This window comes from Rhinolophus hipposideros (assembly GCF_964194185.1).
Source record: "Rhinolophus hipposideros genome assembly, chromosome: 3".
Lineage (NCBI taxonomy): Eukaryota > Metazoa > Chordata > Mammalia > Chiroptera > Rhinolophidae > Rhinolophus > Rhinolophus hipposideros.
In genome coordinates, this window is record NC_138049.1 from 17,790,131 (window position 1) to 17,812,116 (window position 21,986).

The following is a 21,986-nucleotide window of genomic DNA, read 5'->3' on the forward strand; positions in this document are numbered from 1 at the left end:
AGAAATTCTCAATGCATAATTTTGTCAGGAACCATCTTAATGATGGCAGCATTCACTAGATTTCCAGAATGTGAGCCATCTTCCAGATTCATACAAGAACAGCAATAAACTTTATTCAGCTTGGCAAACTTGCAAGCGATGTGAGCAGTGTGACAATCCAGCTCAGGTACATAGCCAGCAATCATGCCCGAATGATTCAAGATAATCGCCTGAGCTGTGAAGCCGACTGCTTCCATTGGTAAGTCATTTTTGCTGTCACCAGCTAAACTGTCACAATCAACATTTTTCATAGATATTTCCTTGATACCAAAGCTCATATTGTCCCCAGGCAAAGGTCCACTCAAAATTTCAAGATGCATTTCAACAGACTTTGTTTCAGTTGTAATGTTGATTTGGCAAAAGATGGTTATCATGCCTGGTCTAGAACACTACTTTCCACTCAGCCCCCAGGGACTGTACTAATACCCCCAGTTCTGTAGAGAGCCTGGAGGGACACACAAGTGGGATACGATGATCATCCAGGCTAGCGCTTCAAACAATATAGTTCCACTGGAATTGCCATCCTGATGGTTAGTTTCCATCCCTTGAACCGAAGTATTTTAGCACTTAGCTGTACCATGTTGCCACTGTGTTGAGATTATAGCCACTTTTCTTAATGTAGAGGTGGATTTTCTCATATCTCTCCTAGCTGTACAGTGGCTCAGGATAATTCACTGTATTAAAATCAACAATAACCTAGCATGTAACTCCCTAGGTCGTGTTGATGTGTCTACCGATTCTTGGAGATACCAGCTACCAATTCATAAATACCAGCAGACCAACCCTTGGGGGAATGGACCATCCAGAGAGTAATCTTTGTTGATTAACAGCTGCTCCTTTCAATTTCACTTTACATTGATGTTGCTTGACACTAAAAATCCTATCACATTGTGGGTGTTGTATTAAGAGGAAGCTTCTAAGATAGAGTCAGAGGGGATCAGATTTTCAGTTCTTTTCAGACCTTTAAAGTAGTTCAATCAAATGGAACTCATCAGCAGAGGGCTGATGATTCCTCAGTCAATACTGATGGCAACTATGTAGCTGTTAATATTACCATGAAGAGGATATAAAGGAGTTTTGTTTAAACTTTCTGACTAATGTTGGTTCTAGAATTGTTGTTTGCTGCATTATAAAATCAGTTATTATTATTATTATTATTATTATTAATGTGAAGTCCCACCAAAAATTTTCTCTGAAACACACCTGCTTTATATGAGTAAGCAAGAGCTTATTTTAATGGCAGTAAAAATGTCATTGAAGTTTATATTTATTAAATCCAATTCATATAAATATATATTTTAGTAAACTTAATCTAAGTAAAACAAATACCTAAAACCAAATACCTAACAATGCCTCAGAACTGCTGTGAAGCATGTTGCATAATCAATGAGACTGGATTATACGGAACATGGTTCCTCAAGCTGTTGACTCAGACACCCTAGAGGTCTGTAGAGTTAATGCAAGAAGCCTAGATGTGGACTAATCTACACAACATCATTTATAGGCTGAATAAAAATAACCAAACCACTTATTTTATTTTTATTTTGTTCCAATTGTGATTTATACATTTATATTAAATTATTCATACTATGCATTTTCTCAGTCAACAAATACAATACTTATGGCTATTATTATGAGGTGATCTGTGATATTTTTATATCTCCAAAAGGGTTCTTATAATTGAAAAGTTTAGAAAAATCTCTGATGTATTTAAAATGATATTGCACCTCCCTGAGCTTAAATTTTATTCACTATGAATAGAAATGTAAATATCTACCATGTAGAAATATAGTGAACGTGAGGGTATTTAATAAATGTTAATTTTTCTACCTGTCCTTCCCCACGTGTACCAAAAATTGGTTTTGTTCTGTTAGGTAAATTGTCGAGTTAAAATCAAATTGATAAATTCTCAATTATTCTACAATTCCGATTTCTTAAAATTGTAGTGGACAGAATTGATGAAAAAAATCAAACTGCTAGCAGAAAGGAATGTTGAAGAGAAGTAAAAGAATGACAGAACTATAGGATAGTAATATAAATTATACCATGTTTTCCCGAAAGTAAGATCAGGTCTTATATTAATTTTTGCTCCGAAAGATGCATTAGGACTTATATTCAGGGGATGTCATCCTGAAAAATCATGCTAGGGCTTATTTTCTGGTTAGATCTTGTTTTCAGGGAAACTCGGTAGTTACAATGAGAAGTCTAAACATTAAAAGAGGTCATTAAAAGAAGAAATGATAATTATGTGACATGCTAGAAAGGCTAACTATTGCTATAATGACAATCATAATATAACATATAAATGTATCAAATCAATATGTTGTACACTTTAGATTTATACAATGTTATGTGTGAAATATACTTCAATTAAAATTTTTAAATTATGTTTATTTTTATTAAAAAGACAACCAACCAAAAAAGAGTCTAAGAGTCTAAGCTTTATGTACATTCTTTCCTTTAATCCTTACAACAAATTTTAATGTTATAAATGGATACTAATATTATTCCCATTTTACAGATGAGGAAGCATACTGATATACAACGATGGTAAGAAATTTGCCCAAGGTTACATAGCAAGTATGTGGTGACACTACCTTTAACTCCACTTTGTTTCATTAAGGCAACCTTGCCCAAATCTACTATGAGAGAGTGTCTCTTGATTGATTCAGATGCATTTTGGGCAATAATATGACCTAGAATATGAGGTGGGAGAAGGCAAAGAACTCATTCTTTTCCTGCCTCACCTCATGCCTGTCTTTCTTTCCTTGTCCATTGAATCCGAGCTATTCTTATCCCTCTCTTTCACGGGGAACAGCTTCCTATGAATTTCTCCCAGCCCTGTTTTTCTGTGAGTGTTCCCATTTCTAGAATTAAATCCCCAAATTTAAGAGAGTCTAGACAGGTCTCGCATTTCTGATACAAACAGCCTTAGTCAATCTTTCCTGTGAAATATTTATTTTAGGATAGCAGAAGGAAACTCTCTAGATGTACAGAAAGAAATAGAAACTTCTAAGGCACATTTCTCAGTATAATTCTCTGAAGTAAAAATTGATCTATGCTAGAGCCCTGTAATTAAGTGGCAATTACATTGATAATTCCCTCAAGGAGTATCACTGGCATAGCCTAGTCTGTGAAAAAAATAATGTAGCTTGGACTCTTTCTTTTTTCTTTATTGACTACCAGCTTAGCTGGTTTAGCATGGTTGAGTAGGTATACTCAAGTATAAAAGAGTACTTGGTCCACATTGGTCCTAATGAGCTCTCTTAATAAGTAGCACATTTCTCTCTTGAGAACATTACTACTAATTGGAGCCAAATTCTGCTACTTTTGTGAGCATTGATTAAATACACTCACTCAGTAATCATGTGTATACAAGACTTTACTGAATAAACTGATGGCTGAAGATAAACATCTATTTATACAGGCAGAGAATTTCAGGAATAATTAAACTCTGAAACCATAGCTACTAATGCACACAAGCCCTTGGGACAATGGACCATCCAGAGAGTAATTTTCATTGATTAACAGCTGCTCCTCTCACAATTTCATTTTGAATTGGTGTTGCTTGACACTAAAAATCCTATCAATTTGTGGGTATAGTCAATATTTTTTGTTATTGTTTGGGGAATGCTATAGATATACCATGTTAATCCCTTTTGGAGTAGTTGTTACTCGTATATAAATGGTATATTTTCACCTTTTCTATTGTGATATACTTAAGAAAAATTCTTCCTCTCAATATATTGGGCTAACTTTTTTTTTCCCTTCCCAAAGTGGGAGGAAAAGAGAATGAGACGGGGGGAAAGAGACTGATTCACAGATTTTACCTATGATAATATCCTTTTGTTTGGGCAATTCAGTGTAGGAGGAGTACAATTCAAACTCCTCTTGCCAAATGGGCATTATATTTTGAGAGTATGATCCATTTATTCAGAGCCCTAAGCTCTGTTGTAAACTTCAATGTTCAAGTGGGAAAAAAGGAGACTTGAGAAGAGATTAGAGGGTATAACATATGATGACAAAATATACAGGCCATCAGGTGAAGTGGGGCAGACAACTGCTGGTATCAGATGAGAAAGTGAGGTGACACTGACTCAGTGAATGGCCCAGAGTCTGGCTGTGGGGTTTTGAAGTAGTGGGCCAAGCCGTTGAACTCACCTACTCCAGCCACTTAAGTAGTGTTGTTATATGTAAGCAGGTGCCTGGACAATCTGAGACCAGGCAACCAAAGATTCCCACTGTCTATCCAGAGCAAATGCTCCCATGGGGAGGAGTACAGATTCCTGTCGCACCAGCTGACCTGCTCGTATCTGTGGATACCACAGACATAGACAGGCCAGTTTCATCTTCTTATATTTCTAACACAAGTCATGTAGATCTTCTTGAACAAGGAGAACATGCAATTCCTATGTCACATTCACAACTCTCTGAGTTTTTTATTCAACAATGCTATGAGAAACGAGAATTTTTTTTTCTTCCTGGGATTATTCAGTAAGAAAGAATATACAACAATGCAGCTGTGCAGAAAATTATATATATATTAATATCACCCTGATATCTGGAAAAAAATATACCATGATAACAAAAACATATTTGCCATTTATCTAGTCTTCTACATAGTATATGAGGCTATAAATGTTCTCTAGGTATCAATAATTTTACAGCCTGTTAGATTTGTGGTCATGCTTTAATAATCCTGCAATCCTAAAAGGTTGCCTACTGCTTCCTATAAATCAAGAGTAACAATATGTCCATATTTCTTAGAAACAGGAAGTTTTATTTTGATTCAGCTGCGAAGTACATAGATAATAGTTCTTTGGAGGAATGTAAAGAAGTATTTAAGTGGCACACAAGACAAAATAAACAAAAAATAATGCTGTGTTAGCCTGCATCGAAGAATGTCAATTACTAATTAAGGTTGCATCTCAGCTCCTTTTAAAACACATGATTCATTTAGAGTCTGTAATGCTCAGAAAAAAGTGCTCTAATAGTGGCACTAGAGAATGAAATGTTCTCTTTAAACTTTAAATCAAGAACATGGAAACATATCTCAGTCTTAACTAAAGTATGACCTGAATAAAATAACTTGGGGCTCTTGTTAAAAGTGCAGACTCCTGAACCTTGCTCCAAAATAATCAACTGTAAAAACTAACTTGTAAAGTTACAAGTGTTAGATGCCCTTATCTAATGCTAGCTTCCTTAGATTAGTCTCATATAAACATTAATTTATTCATTCAACAAATGTTTATTGATCACTTACTAAATTCTAGGTACCATTAGGTTTGGGATTGAAAGATGAATCAAATGATTCCTGCTCTAGAAAAATCTCAGTGTTTTTTTTTTGTTGTTGTTGTTGTTGTTTTTTATAAAAACACAATTCAAATTAGTGCCACTAGTAATACAAAGGAGAAGTCCACCAGGCAAAGTTGGACCCAAAGTGGTGGAGGGGAGAGCAGAGATGTCAGCTTGATATAACACAAAACATGGTCTTCAGTAAAAAAGCTTAGTTTGGAGAAAATCAAAGGCAGAGAGATCAGTTGGGAGACCATCACAATGAATCAGGAGAGAAATACGGATTAAGAGGGTACACGTTTCCTTTCTCCTTCTTTTGGAAATAGATTTCACCATTTCTTTGAGAAACTGCTCCCTGCCTAGCGTGCACACACACACACACACACACACACACACATTCCATGGGATTTTGTTAGAGCTGTCAATCAGAGTACTTTATCATGCTGACACAAAAAGGATCCAAGGTGTGCATGGCCATACTAATTACCTATCCCTCCCATTCCTAGTTTCACTGGGCTTGAACGCAGTCATGACAAAGAATGTGAGAGGAGCCGAATAATAACCAACAGATACAACAATAGCAATTTCCTAGGAGCAGAATGATTAATAAAAGTAAAACCTAACAGCAATTTTAGGAATATTTTAAAGAACATAATATAAGCAGCAATTGAAACCTTGACTAAAATAAGACACTGCCTGTATTGTTCTTTTTTTCTTCCTTTCTCCTCTTTTTTCTCCCTCTTCTCCTTCCTCCATTCTGTGACTACAGGCAGGATTAGTAATGGTGGCAAGGATCAGAGTTGGGAGTGAAGGAAGCCTGCTAAGATGGGACATGGCCTACACATGGGGATTGAGCAAATCAGGGAATATACTGAGGATGATGGGGTTTCTCATGATGAAGAACTGAATACAAATATGGAGCAAAGCAAGATTCAAATGAATCATAAACTCTGTGTGTAGAATGGAATAAAAGATGTAATAGAAAATGTGGATAAAAGACATGTCAGACATCAAGTCCCAGTATCAATGAACATACCTCACACCCATATCCTGGTTTCCACATACTATTCTCCACTAAAAGAACCAAGCCTTTATAGAGAAATGGCTTATCCAAGTCAGGGGAAAGCAAAGTTGAAAATATGTTTGGAGCATTTTGTTGCACAAAAAAAGAAGTGCTGAAAAAAAAAAAAGCAGGAAAAAGACATATTATCAAGCTTGAAATGGCTCCCACTGTCCAATTCGGGGAAAAACAATTTAATTCATTTTTTTTAATTAAAATTTATTGGGGTGACAATGGTTGGTAAAATTGCATAGGTTTCAAATGTACAATTCTGTAATGCATCATCTATATATCACATTGTGTGTTTGATCATCAGCATAAATAGCCATATTGATGGATTATGAACCATTGAATTAATATAAAGTATGTACATGGGAATAAGAGAAACAATTTTTATAACTGAATATCAAATAATAAATACAGAAAGAGTATTTCTGTATATTCTTCTCCGAGTGTTGAAAACTACTACTTGTACCCACTATGCCAATAATTAATTCAATAAAAGCTAAATCTAGTAAATGAAAGTGGGCAGAGGAATTGGATAAATTCATGGACCCAAAGTATCTCCATACAAAATACTTATTAATACCAAAGTAATGCTAGAGAGGAGAACATTCTATTTATCAAATGATCAAATTAGTGCCATTGGTTGTGGGACAAATTAGCATTCTGTGCCAATAGGCATAGGTTACAATGAGAACATCACCTCCCTTCTGTAAAATCCTGGCCAAAAATGCATAATGGGTTTCTCTTCGGGAAGAAACATTAGACCAACCCACACTGGGAAATACTCTACAAAAGGAATGACCTGCAACTCCAGAAATATCAAGTTCATGAAGGTCAAGAAGAGACTAAGAAATTGTCCCAGATTGATGAAGCAGGCTACAAAGACAGCTCGGTAAGATATGAGATCCTGGGGTTGGTGCTGTTATAAAGGACATGATTGGGACAGTTGGCCAAACTTCAAAGGATTTCTGGATAAAGGATATTTCTTTGTAGCAGTACTCTTGTTATTTTTTATTTGTCTAGTATTACTTCAAACTGGCTAAAAAGTCAATTTAAAAAGTAAAACAAAACAAAACAAAATTTCTCCCCCAAATGGCAGTTATCTCTAGTCATCTCTTTGTGTTCCTTAAAGCTGGACAATGTAACCACACAGTTCTTGTACATCTATGGCTGTATGACACTCCAAATAATCAGACAAATATGAAATGGGGGGTTGGGTATTTGATAAGACATACTGAGTATGGGAATAGATAAACTATCAACATATTAGTAGCTTATTCTTCCCAAGTGTTTACTATGTTTGCATTCAATTTTCATACCAACTCGTAGTGTTAAGTGTATTATTATTCTTGTTTTCATGGTGAGAAAAAAAATTGAGATTCAAATAGGCTGAATAAGTTGTGCTAAGTCATAGTTGTAATAAACGATGGAGCAGGCGGTCTGCTATTCTAGCTGCACTGTTAGCCGGTTTGGTGTGCTGAATCTTATAGGTCAGGGTGAGGTCAGGGTGAGGTCAGGCTCTTGGAAGGCAGGGCTGGTGACAGGGGAGGATGCCATTGTGAGAGATGTATTGTTCGTATTGGATAGGACATCCTCCCAGCTGGCAGGAGGTAAAGAGACACACTCTACTCTTAGTCCCTCCTCCTCTGATTATCTATAGACTCTTAAAGTTTGGAAGCTGCTTAATGCAGATTCCTAACAAATCTATGAGATCAGCTGGCCCCTGCTCTCCACTCTAGGACAGCCCCCTTTCAGCGCATTTTCATCCAGATGTAAATGGCACATTATCTTACAGAATCTTGTATTTTTCCTGACACCGAGCTCTGGTTATGTTGTTTGCTTCCTGGCAACCCCCTTCGCCATACACATCCATTCTTCAAAGCCCATCTCAAATGCTACATCTTCTAGACATACATATCTTGGGGGGATTTTGACTAATACCTATGTTCCCTTACATTGGTGATAGTATCCTTATTTTGGTTGAAACACTCACCCCTCCATGCTGTCGTCCACAGCTTTCTTCAAGGAGTAGTTCCTGATTGACTTACATTAACAAGCATATTCAGTCCCTTTGGCCATAGAGCTTGGTTGATGAATAGGCACATGGCTGAGATGTTAGCAGATGTTTGATGGGGGCTTCTGGCAGAAGTGGCTTCATTATTCTTTGGTGGAAATATTCTTTTTCTCTTAGATATTGCTATGGCTCCCAGTCTTAGTAGAGTGGCCTTATATAGGAGGTGTCCTGTGGGACCCAGTGGTTCAGTCTCCTTGATCACCAGAGCTGGTGTTGCAGGTGTGTCCCTTGTGTGGGTTGTGTGTGCCCTCCTGTTGTAGTTGAGCCTTGGTTGCTGTTTGCACATCAATTAGGATTGACCCTCACGCTGATTGGTTGTGAGGGCTGGCATAACTACAGTGGAGGAGTTGTGGTGCAAAAGCCGACTCTACAGAGAGGATTTACTTTAGCGGGGCTCTGGTGTTTGCCCATCAGCCTTTGGGTGTGTTGTCCTTAGAGGTTGCTGAGTGATGGTTCAGCTTGGTCCAAAGCTGACACCAGTTATGCCAGCCTGCAGCCTCCTGGGAGGGAACCCACTATAGGCCAAGTTTAGCCACAGCCTGTGCTTTGCCTGGGGCCACCTGGTATGAGACACAAAACAATCCAAAGGTAGCCTCCATATGCACTGGGCTTAGAGGTTCCTTGACAGGTAAATGTGTGAATCAGGCCAGTTATTGCTAATGCCAGGCTTAGGACTGCTCAGTCAGAGGTTATGGGACATGCTGAAGCCAGATGCTGCTTGTTTGGGTTTTATGAACCTTTGAGAGATTTTATGAAATTCTTCAGCATGAGCTACGACAGGTAGTTTGTATGGAAAAGCCACAGGAAGCGGCTTGAGTATGTCTGAAAATTGGGTGGAGTGGGGTCTCCAGGAATCTCCAGGGCAGGACAGACGAAAGGTGATAGCCAGATTGATGGAGATATGTCATCTGTCTGTGTTTGCATGCAGAGAAGGAGAAGGGCTCAACAAACAAATAATGGCTTCCACAGCTCTTCCAGTCAGGTGAAAGCCCCTCCAGCTCTCACTCTGAAGCTAGACAATTCACTTCCTCCCTGTAAGGCCCTGGCACCTTTCCAGCTGCTGCTCCAGGGCTGGAACCCAGACCAGGTAAGTCCATCGGCAAGTAAGTCCATCTGTGGTCCATTTCAGAGGAGCACCTGGGAGTGCAGCCTCCCTCTGTCCCACTCAGCCACAATATCCTCTGGTTTTCGTAACCAGAAATTATGGAGACTTCTCTCCCTAGCACTGGAACCCTGGGCTGGGGAGCCTGGGATGGACCCCTTTTTTTTACGGGGGCAGGAGGACCTCCACAGCTGAGATATTCCTCCCGATTTTTAATGGTCATACATGGGTGTGGGACAAGCCCATTCTGCGTCTCTGGCCCACCTACCAGTCTCGAAGTGGCTTCTTCTGTATGTCCACAGTTGTAGGGCTTTGGTTCAGCTAGACTTCAGGTGATTCTCAATGAGGGTTGTTCTGTAGTTTAATAGTAATTGACATGGGCCTGAGAGAAGGTGAGCACAGCATTTATCTAGTCTGCCATCTTGACTGGAAGATCAAGTCAGGCTTTCTATCACTTGCAACCTAAATATTTCAAAGTGTTCACTTCTCAGTCTTGTGTTTTTCTTTTTCAGTGCATCATAACACCTTGTTGGTTCAGTTTTTGTGTGCTTGTTCTAATTTACATTGCAATAGTATATATAGATATATATGTATATATATATCTTATAAAATAAGATATATACATACATATGTATATATCTTATTTCATGTTGTTATTGTCCTAGCATTCCATTCTTGAGCTCTTTAGCTTTATCTTTCTGAGTGCTGCATACATATTATGTTGCATCATATACATTGCCTATGTATAGGAAATGCTGTAGAATTTGATTAGTTTTCTATTCACTTACTGTCTTGATAGCAGGCAAAGTACTTGGTGAGTTCTTCGGCCTTAAGTTACTTCCCTGTTTATCTCCTGTGCTACAGTGAAGTTCAAAGGGGATAATATACATTAAGATGCTTTGGGTATGCTGCCAGACCTCCTCTTTTCTTCAAGGACATTAACTAGGATTTCAAAAAAAAAGGAGCACATGGTTCTGTGTTCTCTGTTCTATTATTTTAACTCATTTTTCTATTTCCATTGTGAAACGCTTTATTGCATCTCTGGATTTATCTGTTAGGCATACTATTCCAATAAAAATAATTTAAGAAATCATTTGCTTTGGAAAGCAGTTATAAAGAGATTTACGACTTTGATTTCCCAGATTCATTTTTCAGAATTATGGACACGATGTGGAGAGATGGTTTAGCTTTTTTAAGTATCTAGTGTTTTTAAATAGCTTTTATAGAGTTGGTGAGCCAAAATTAGACCTGAGAGACTAGAGAGAGATCTCACCTTCACTTCATCTTATCTTTTACTAATGCTCTGAAAATAAACGCAGTTGGACTCTGGGTCCTGATTTTATTTCATCTGGTCCTCATGCTGACATTACTGTGGTCTCTGAGCCTTGAAAATAATTTCCTACCTGCTGAATTACAGTGTCAGAAAATGTGGAATATGAGTGTATTTACTAATTACTTCTGGAAAAACTATTCCATTCTCTTCTAAGGGTTGTTGCTGAAGTGCTCAGCGTGGTAGGCCCAAACCACTGTGCAGAGGACATATAGCCATCTAGTCATATATACCCAGGAAAGATGGGATACTGGAATGAGAAACTAGGAAGGGGCTTATGAGATTCATATGGATTAGTTTTCTAGTGTTGCCATAACAAAATACCACACACTGAGTGGCTTAAACAACAGAAATTTATTTTCTCACAGTTGTGGAGGCCAGAAGCCAAACAAGGTGCCAGCAGGTTTGGTTTCTTCTGAGGCCTCTCTCCTTGGCTTGCAGAAGGCATCTCTTTGCAGGGGACACATATGGTCCTTCCTCTGTGCATGAGGATCCTTGGGGCTCTGTGTGTGTCCAAATTTTCTCTCTCGTAAGCACACCACTCAGATTGGATTAAGGCCCACCCTAAGGGCCTCATGTTAACTTGATCACCTGTTTAAAGGCCCTAACTCTACATAAATTCACAGTAAAAAGTTCTAGAGGTTAAAGCTTTAACATATGCATTTTGTAGGAATACAATTCAGCCCATATTTGCTATAGCATGTGAATAGCTCAGTACTAGGTATTGTGATAATGCATTGTGTCATCTAATTTTTAAAACAACTTATCGATATTAACTCTATTGTTTTCCCTACTGTAAATGTGATAAATTTCATGGTAAGTGAAGTTAAAGATATTTGACGGGGTCAAAACTTCGTGGATAGGGAAATGTTCTCTGGCACCTAAAGAAATGTGACAAAATCATAGTAAAGTTTCTGTCCATGGATTTGGGAAATTCTAAGGAGGTAAGGAAACAAGTTGTACTTCAATTTCACATCATCTTATTGAGACCTTTTTATGGTTTTGACTTATCCAAGATCCCCCTCCAGAAAAGCTGATCGTGCCAGATATCCAGGAAAGGTCCCTCTAATTCAGACTTACATTCTGTCGCCATCCTTCAGTAGGTTACTGGAGCTATGTCTCCAATAAGTGCAGAGAGGGAAAGAACATGGGAATTTATGTTCCCTCCACTCAGGATAGTCCATTGGTCAGTGTCTGACTAGAACCTAATCAAGAAGCCTAGTTCCCTGCCTGAAGCAAGACAAACTGCAGTGTATTGACATTTTCAGAGCTCCCTACAAATCAGGTTGAGGCTGTGGCTTTGCCTGAAATTCCACCCTGGATTGGATTCTTTTCCTTTCCTGTTCTGGCTACACCCTGCTTTATTAGTTTCCCTAGTAACATGTCCTTACCAAATTACTTTCAAATAAATCTTTGACTTAGGATCTTTTTCTGGGTCACCGTCTGTGGCTAAGTCACCTTCAGTGGCTAAATCTTGTCTTAATTTGTTCCAGTTCTTTAGAAGTAACACAGCATCAAATCAAATTCCAACACTGGGAAGTAAGAGAATTAGAATGGAAAACCCGGGTTTAATTCCTGGCCCTGCCATGTATCAGCTTATTGATTGGATGATTCATTACTCATTCCAGTGTAAAAGTGCAAATCAACTCAAACAGATTCTTTAAAAAAAAAGCAATTTTTTTTTCATTTATATGACCCAAAATCTAGGAGTAGTTCAGACTTCAGGCATTCTTGATGTCTTTAGAATTTGTCTGTCTCATTCCTTTTGACTTGTCTCTGCATGGTGACAAGATGGCCACCGTGAGCTCCAGGTTTATACCTCAGCAGTTCAGCAACCTCCGCAGAATGAGGGCACCTCTTCTCCCAAAGTACCAACATTGGCCCTGGGATTTACTCCAGTTTAAGACATGAGCCTACCTTCGAACCAATGAATGTTTCTGGTTGGCCTGGCCCTGGAGCCAGGGCAGGGTCAGCCTCAACTTAATGACATTGACTGAAGCAAGGTAGACATGATAAGTTCCTTAAAGAAATATGAGAAGAAAGGTGAGTAAATACTGAGGAGACAAAATTAACTGGTTCTTACCGTGAGCTTGAACATGATAATTAACGTTCATGAAGCAGTCTGTTCTTACCAGTAATTGGAGACAATTACAGTATCTGTCACATAGATTTGCGATGATTAAATGATATGATACAGGAAAAGTTCTCATCACAGTGCCTGGTACATAATAGTTGTTCAATAAATGATAATTAGTAGTAGTACAATGTTGATGGGATTATGTTTGGCCATCTCAAATCCCTTCTATCTAAATCATTTCATTTTCCATTTTAGGTTTTTGGGTAATGAAACCGCATTTGAGGAAATAAACAAAGACAGAACTAACATCCTAAGGACATGTGTCTTGGAATGTCAGGAGCAAGTCAGGAAGTGCTTAAAGGTAAAAGGAAGGCAATATTATTGTGGAACCTATTATGGGTATAGTTGTAATTATATCACTATAAAGTTCATAAAAATTATTTTATTCTTCGAGAAGGAGGATTGTTGGGAAGAAGAAATGTTAGAGAATTACACAAATATTAAATTGTTATATTTTCTACTTTACACAACAATGCCTGTCAAATTGCTGATAATTAGTAGAAAAATATGGGATGTATAGAATCTTTTTTTCTGATTTTTGTGTAGGTGGGTATGGGACCACAAGTCGCATTGTCTGTGGCTCTTAATAGGAAAACTAAAATTCCATTTTCTTTGGTTTACACTGAGGGTTAATTTTATCATTCCATGTTATAGGGTGGTAGGAGATAGTGAAACAAACTTTTCCATAATTTATTATTTGTAGTTGAATCCATAGGTGTCATTCAATCATTTCCATGATTGATTATAAATATACTCACACTAGAAAGTGCAAATTGCCTTTCCAGTTAGATGTTTGGCCTTTGTTCTTGAAAATAACCTTAACAATGATAATTTTTAATATTTAGTAATTTGATATTTAAAAAATGTTTTAACAAAGATTACTGATACCTTCGAAGAACACAGAAGAAAAGAAAAAATGTAAGTAGAATAATAGCTTTATCTTTCTTATTTTTGGCTTCAAACCTCTGGAAAAAAATCTGCATTTCATTCTAAAAGTTATTTTGTATCTATAATTGTCTGAATAATACAAATTATTTATTTTAAGTTGATGCTTAATTTAGAGTAATTTCCTTCTTACCATGGGAAAAATATGTTTTCTCTTTTGAAAATATTTTGTCTTCTTGTGACTGGGTAATATTATTTCATTCATTTCAAAAAGAATTAGAAAAACAATTTATCAGATACCCAGGTATACGTGTGGCATTTGAGGCTCTGTATGGGAAAGGAAAGACCAGGAAGGAATGAACATGTGTCAGCTTTCCATTAGTATTGGGCTTATGGCTCAAAGGCCTCTTTCCTGCTGCCTCAGTCAAGCATGCATCATTGGAGAGTAGGGAACAAATGTTTCCTTTGATTTTTTTCCTTAACCTAGAAGTCATTCATATGCTCTATCATGCATATGAATGGATAAAACAGCATTCATAAAAATTGCTTGTGAGATGGGTTCACATGCAATCATTAAGATGCACCATACAGCTCCATATGTAATGTTATGCAACTTCCCAAGAAAAGTTAAAGTAAAATACAAAAGAGAATAGGTGGCATGATCTCATAAATAGGATATACAGCAATATAATTATTGATATGTAGTATAATGTTTCAAAGGTAACAAGATCTGGGTAAAATTGATCACCTCAGGGAGAATTATAGCTCTGGGCTTAATTTTTACTGTGTATCGTTTTCTTGTTGTTAAGATGTAACATTAAATAAAATGTAACATAAAAGCATAGAGAGTAGTATAATAATCTCTTATTATTCATCATTCATATTTCATTGTGTAGAAATCAGAATTTTCTACACTTGCTTCTTATTCTGTTTCGTTTTCCTATTTTATTTTTGAAATTATTTTTAATGTATTTTCTAAATATTATATCTTTTAATCAGTAAGTGTTACAGTGTACATGTTAAATATATACATATAGTTCTATTTCCATATGCGCTATTCCATGATCTCTCCTAGCACAATTAACAATAACTTTTCCTTAAGACTACTCTTTAGAGCAGTCTGAGCAAAATTGAGACAAAAGTATAGAGATTTCCCATATACCCCCTGCTCCCACACATGCATAGCCTCCCCCATTATCAACATCCCATACTAGATTGCAACATTTGTTAAATTGACATTGTTCATTTGTTACAACTACATAAACATCATAATGACCTAAACCCTATAATTTACCTTAATGTTCACCCTTGATTCTGTGCATTCTATGAATATGGACAAATGTATAATGACATGTATCCATCATTATAATATCACATATTTTCACTACCCGAAAAGTCCTCTGTGCCTCATCTATTCATCCCTTCCCCCTGATCTTTTTACTATCTTCATAGTTTTACCTTTTTGAAAATGTCATATAGTTGAAATCATATAGCATGTAACATTTTCTTATTGGCTTCTTATAATATGCATTTAAGATTTTTATGTCTTTTTGTGTCTTGATAGCTCATTTCTTTTTTTTTAATTTATTAGTTAAAGGTGTACAAGACAAGGTAATACTTAGACACTCATCATTTATATCTCTCACACTGTGAACCCTCCTCCCCCCATCCACTATCCCTCCGACCTCGCACCGAGCCATCACATATATAAAATTATAGTTGGCATTCATTATTGTTTAGCTTCTGGTGTACAGTGCCATGATTAGGCATCGACAATATCTCTGAGGTGGTCTCCCAAATGGGACACGTGTCCATCGGATACCCTACAAAATCTTTACATTATTGATTACGTTCCCCAAGTTAATTTTCAAAAACCCTGAGGCCATCTTGTGGTGATAGCTCATTTCTTTTTAGTGCTGTATAATATTTCATTGTCTGGAAGAACCATAGTTTATTTATCCAATTCACCTACTCAAGGACATCTCGATTGTTTCCAAGCTTTGGCAGTTATGAATGGAGTTGCTGTAAACATCCATGTGCAAGTTTTTGTGTAGACATATTTTCAACTCTTTTGGGTAAATAACAAAGAGCACAACTGCTGGATCTTATGATAAGAGTATGGTTAGTTCTGCAAGAAATTGCATACTGTCTTCCAAAGTGGCTGTACCATTTTTAATTCCCACCAGTAATGAATGACAGTTTCTGCTGTTTCAGATCCTCACCACCATCTGGGGTTGTCAGTGTTCCAGATTTTTGCCATTCTGATTGGTAAGTAGTATGGTATCTCGTTGTTTTAATTTGAATTTCTCTGATGACCTATGATGTGAAGCATCTTTCATATGCTTATTTGCCATCTGTAATTCTTCTTTGATGAGGTGTCTGTTAAAGTCTTTGGCCCTTATTTGGCCCAATTTCTTAATTGGGTTGTTTGTTTTTTATTGTTGAGTTTTAAGAGTTCTTTGTATATTTTGGATAACAGTCCTTTTTCAGATGTGCTTTTTGCAAGTATTTTCTCCCAGTCTATGGCTTGTCTGCTTTTGACATTTGTATTGCACAGACCAGAAGTTTTTAAATTTAATGAAGTCCAGTTTGTTAAGTATTTCTTTCATGGATCATGCCTTTGGTGTTGTATCTAAAAAGTCATTGCAATACTCCAAATCATTCAGATTTTCTCCTATTATCTTCTAGGAGTTTTATAGTTTTGCATTTTACATTTAGGTCTATGATCCACTTTTAATTATTTTTTGTGAAAGGTGTAAGGTCTGCCTAGATTGATTTTTTTTTTTCATATGGATGTCCAGTTATTCTAGCACCATTTGTTGAGAAGTCTGTATTCTATTGTGTTACTTTTGCTCCTTTGTCAAGATTTGTTGCTTCATGTGGGTCTGTTTCTGGGTCCTCTATTCTGATCCATTGATCCTTTGTCTGTTCTTTTGCTGACCCTGCACTGTCTGGATTCATGATAAGTGTTGAAGTTGAATAGCATCAGTCCTTCTGCAACTTTGTTCTTCTCCTTCAATATCATATTGGCTATTCTGGGTCTTTGGCTTCCATATGTAAATTTTAGTACCAGTTTTTCAATGTTGACAAAGTAACTTGCTGGGATTTCATTTGGGATTGTATTGAATTCCTAGATGAAATTGGGAAGAACTGACATCTTGACAATTTTGAGTCTTTTTATCCGTGAACATGGAATATCTCTCCATTAATGTAGTTCTTCTTTTATTTCATTCTTCAAGGTTTTATAGTTTTCCTTGGATAGATCATGTACATACTTTGTTTGATTTACACCTAACAGTTTAATTTTTTGAGATGCTAATGTAAATGATAATGTGTTTTTAACTTCAAAATGTACTTGTTTATTGCCGGTATACATGAAAGCATTTGACTTTTGTATCATGACCTTGTATACTGCAACCTTGCTATAATCACATTTAGTTCCTTTTTTTTTTTTTTTTTGGTCTATTCTTACAGAGTTAGACATAAACAATTATGTCATCTGCAAACAAAGATAGTTTTATATTGTCCCTCTCAATATGTATATCTTTGATTTCTTTTTCTTGCCTCATTGGATCACCAAGGACTTACAGTCCACTATCGACAAGGAGTGCGGAGGTGAGACATTCTGGCTTTGTACCTGATCTTAGTGGGAAAGCTTTGTTTTCCACTGTTAGTATTATATTCTCTGCAGGTGTACATGCAGATTTTTTTTTCTTTTATCAAATTGTTAAAGTTACCCTCTATTCCCATTTTACTGAAAGCATTTTATTTATTCCTTATTGTGTGAGTTTAGCAGATTGTGTCTTTCAAGGAATCATTAAAATTATCCATTTTATCTAAGTTATCAAGTTTGTGAGCATAGAGTTGTTTATATATAGTATTATTTTATTATCCTTTTTAGTTTTCATGAGATCTGTCATGATATTGGGATCTGTCGTGATCTTTCATGTATACTGATTTCCTATTTTCAATTTTATTTACTTCTGCTCTAATTCTTATTATTTCTTTTCTTCTGCTTACTTTTGGGTTGTATTTTCTCCTCATTTTCTAGCTTCCTAAGTTGAGATTTTAGATTTTTCTTCTTTTCTAATGTACACATTCAATGCTATAAATTTTCCGTTAAGGAGTGTTTTTATTTCATCCCACAAATTTTGATAATTGGCATTTTTATTTTCATTTAGCTCAAAATATTTTGGATTTCTCTTGAGATTTCTTTTCTGACCTGTGTGTTGTTTAGAAGTGTGTTGTTTAACTTCTGTATGTTCTAGAATTTTCCAGTTATCTTCCTGTTATTGATTTCTAGTTTAATTCCACCATGATCTGAGAGCAGGCACTGTATGGTTTCTATGCTCTAAAAAAATTATGTGTCCTGCCTCAGAATGTGATCTATCTCAGCAAATGTTCCATGTGGGCTTGAGAAGAACGAGTGCTCTGCTGTTGTTAGACGAAGTAGTCTATAGATGTCAATTACATCCAGTTGATTGATGGCATTGTTGAGTTCAACTAAGTTCTTAATGATTTTCTGCCTACCTGATATGAGCACTTCTGACAGAAGAGTGTTAACGTCTCCACCTATGACAGTAGATTTATTTATTTCTCCTTGAACTTCTACAGTTTTGCTTCATGTAGTTTGATGATCTGTTGTTAGGTGCATACACATGAAAGATTGTTATGTCTTCTTTAAAAATTGATCTTTTTAATATTAGAGCGAGAGGGAGAAAGAGAGAGAGAGGTAGATAAGAAAGGGTGAAAAAGAGAGGAAGGTGGAGGGGAAGGACAGAAAGAGAGAGAGGAGAGGAGAGGAGGGGAGGGGAGGGGAGGGGAGGGGAGGGGAGGGGAGGGAAGGGAAGGGAAGGGAAGGGAAGGGAAGGGAAGAGAAGAGAAGAGAAGAGAAGAGAAGAGAAGAGAAGAGAAGAGAAGAGAAGAGAAGAGAAGAGAAGAGAAGAGAAGAGAAGAGAAGAGAAGAGAAGAGGAGGCTGGTCTAGAATTAGAATTAGGTGGCTATTGGTAATCCCTAGACCTAAACCAGTTTCTTAGCTTTAGCTGTACTCTGGAATCACCAAAATACTTTTAAAATACTGATGCTTGGGTTCCATCCCAAGAAATTCTGACTTACTTAGTATGGGGTGAATTTTGTAAAAGCTCTTTAGGTAATTCTATCTGTAGCAAAGCTGAGAACCACGAGAACCAAAGCAATGCCTCTTTCACTTAAATGTATATACAATTCACCTTGAAAAACCATGGATCTGGGGTGGAGCCTGGGAGTCTGCATCCCTCAGAAGCTTCCAGCTTCTAACAGGCTCCCAGCAGGCTTTCTTTTAGCAACTATGTTTGCTAATCACTGGGTTTGTATTGTGGAGTCCTGGGAGGAAATCGATGAGACTGATGATAGAGTCTAAATGTCACATTTCCTAAGCAGCCTATTCCAGCAGCTGTAGATATTTTCTTTTTTTCTCTGAATTACCCTGGCTTCTGTCTCTACCTCTCTGAGAAGATTGACTACAGTCTGCCTTTAAGATGGGTATCTGTAGCTTTATTCAACTCCCTTTTGAGTCTATAACTTTTGAGTGCAGCATAGTATTAAAAAACTTCACAGAAGGTTTTTCCCTAGACAGTGTCCTCAAGTGAAGCCATTTTAATAAAGGTTTGCATGTTGGTTTAACCAGTTGCATTAACATTTTATACATAAAACTCTCTTAGAATGTTTCAATGAATATTGCATTTAAAAACTCTAAGATGTCTTGTAGTGAAGAAGTGTCTTTAACTTTGTTTAACTGGGGCTTTTCAAAATTATTTGAACATAAAATATTCTTGATATTCTGTTTTTATACACAAACTTTGGGAGGAGAAAATTTTACTGTAGAAAAGAAAATGGGCTTATGAAATAAGATCTGGTTACAAATAAAAAAAAAAGTGATACCAAAACTCAAGATTATTGTAAAGGATTAAGTCAAATGACATAATAAATATAATATGTATTAATTAATTACATGACACCACTTATGTGATGTATCTATTATAGTTCCTGGTGATACAGGCTCCTTTCTTTTTCATCTTTGTAGTATTAAGAGTACCTAGACAGGCATTATGTTACACACACGCACGAGCACACACACGCGAGCCCCAATCCTAGCTATAGTTCTTCTTTCAAAATAGTAAGAAAATTCCATAATTCATAGATGGGTGTCAGGAATATTAAATGCCACTTAAATTGATGACCTCTGCATTTCCTCTATTACTAAAGGAATAAGAAGAAACAGAATAGAATAGGAAGGAATAGAATAAGAAGAAACTATTGAAGACAACCCCCCTTTAAAACTCAGCATTTGTTATTCACTTATTGATTGGGCATTTAACTGGGAAATTAATATGTGCAAAGCCCTCTGTGAGATAAAAGGATTGATAAGACATGGTCTAATTATGCACTCACCACAGTGCCTCTTGCTGCACAGCTCTCTGCCGTGGGGAAATCTATGTGGGCTGACAATGCAGCAGATGCAGGCAATGGCTGCCATGCCTGCTGAGCAGGGGAAGGCTCTCAACTGCACCAGGACTGGTCACTCCCACTTTTGTGTTCCTGGACATTTTGTCTACGTGTCTAGTTTTTAAATTGCCTGTGAACTCTTAGAGCAGAACGCAATGCCTGCCTCTCTGTTCATTTTTTATACTGGCCCCTTAATGAATCAAGTACGGGATTCTTCAAGAACCATAAGAAATCTGATGGAACCCAGATTAAAAAAAAAGTGTATCCTTGTTATGTGGAGAGGAAAATGTAAGGAATAAAACCTGTGATTTTCTTGTTGTTAATGGTGCATATAGTTCATCTTCCAACACTGCCTCTCACATTGCCACTTTCCCTCCTTTGATATTCAGTCTACACCCACCTGTTAATGAAAGCTACTAGTTCCAGTTGGAAGATGAAGAGTAATGAAGACAGGGAAGAAAATTCACTTATGTCAGTGTTGTTTGATGTTGTTTAATGTAGCGTTTCTTCCTCCATTTGGCAGATTCTATGGGGGCCTCCTAAGTTGTTTGTTATATGAATGTAAGACAGAATTATGGGTGGGAACATGACGTTTTTTGAAAATAGACTTTTCCACAACTCTTGAGAATTTTCTTCTTCTTCTTCTCCTCCTCCTCTCCCTTCTCCTTCTCCTTCTCCTTCTCCTTCTCCTTCTCCTTCTCCTTCTCCTTCTCCTTCTCCTTCTCCTTCTCCTTTTTGCTTCTTTTTCTCCATTGCCTGTGCTTATACTCAACACAATTATTCTCAATTCTGACTACACAGTAGAAACACTGGGTGATTAGGCCCAGATATATTTTATTTATTTTGAATCTCTCTGGGTGTTTCTAAAGTACAGCCCAGTTTACAGACCACTGCCCGAGAGGGACTCCACTATATTTTCCACATTCATTGTTGTTAACTGATTTATCTAAAACTTGGGGGCTTGAAAGACTCTTACAATACTGGTTGTCTGTCTGTTTCCAACAGTGAGAGTTTACTTCTCCTGGAAGAACATTGTAGAAAATCACTAGATTGGGAGATTCCCGTCCTGATGTGTTTCTCAGCAACAAACTATTAAATGTGTAAAGTATTGTGACACTCATTTGTGTCATGAAGGTCTCAGGCCAGGTGACACACCAAAGTCACTGTTGACATTTTATTTAAAATCTCTGGAAGAACTTCCAACTCTCTGAGCAGTTATATGATCAAACTGGGCAGTGGCGTACGCATAAACACCCTTTTTAACTTTATTTTTGACTATAAAGGACAATGGTATTTGCTAAGGAATTAAATTCACCAACAGATCAGGCTTTATTTCCAATATCTTGAGTGATCCTATGATTTCCAAAATGTGAAAAAGATTTTTTTCGCCTTCTTTTAACTTTAGCAATGGAGGTGATGTTTATTTTTAATATTCATCAGTGGTTCAGGACTTTTACTAGACTTCAGCTTAAGAATCAGCTTGGAAATATTTGCTTTTTCGGTTTGTTTTAAATATACAGAGGTGATGTTTCTTGAGCTTTTGATAGACACGTTTGAAGATAAAATTAAAACCT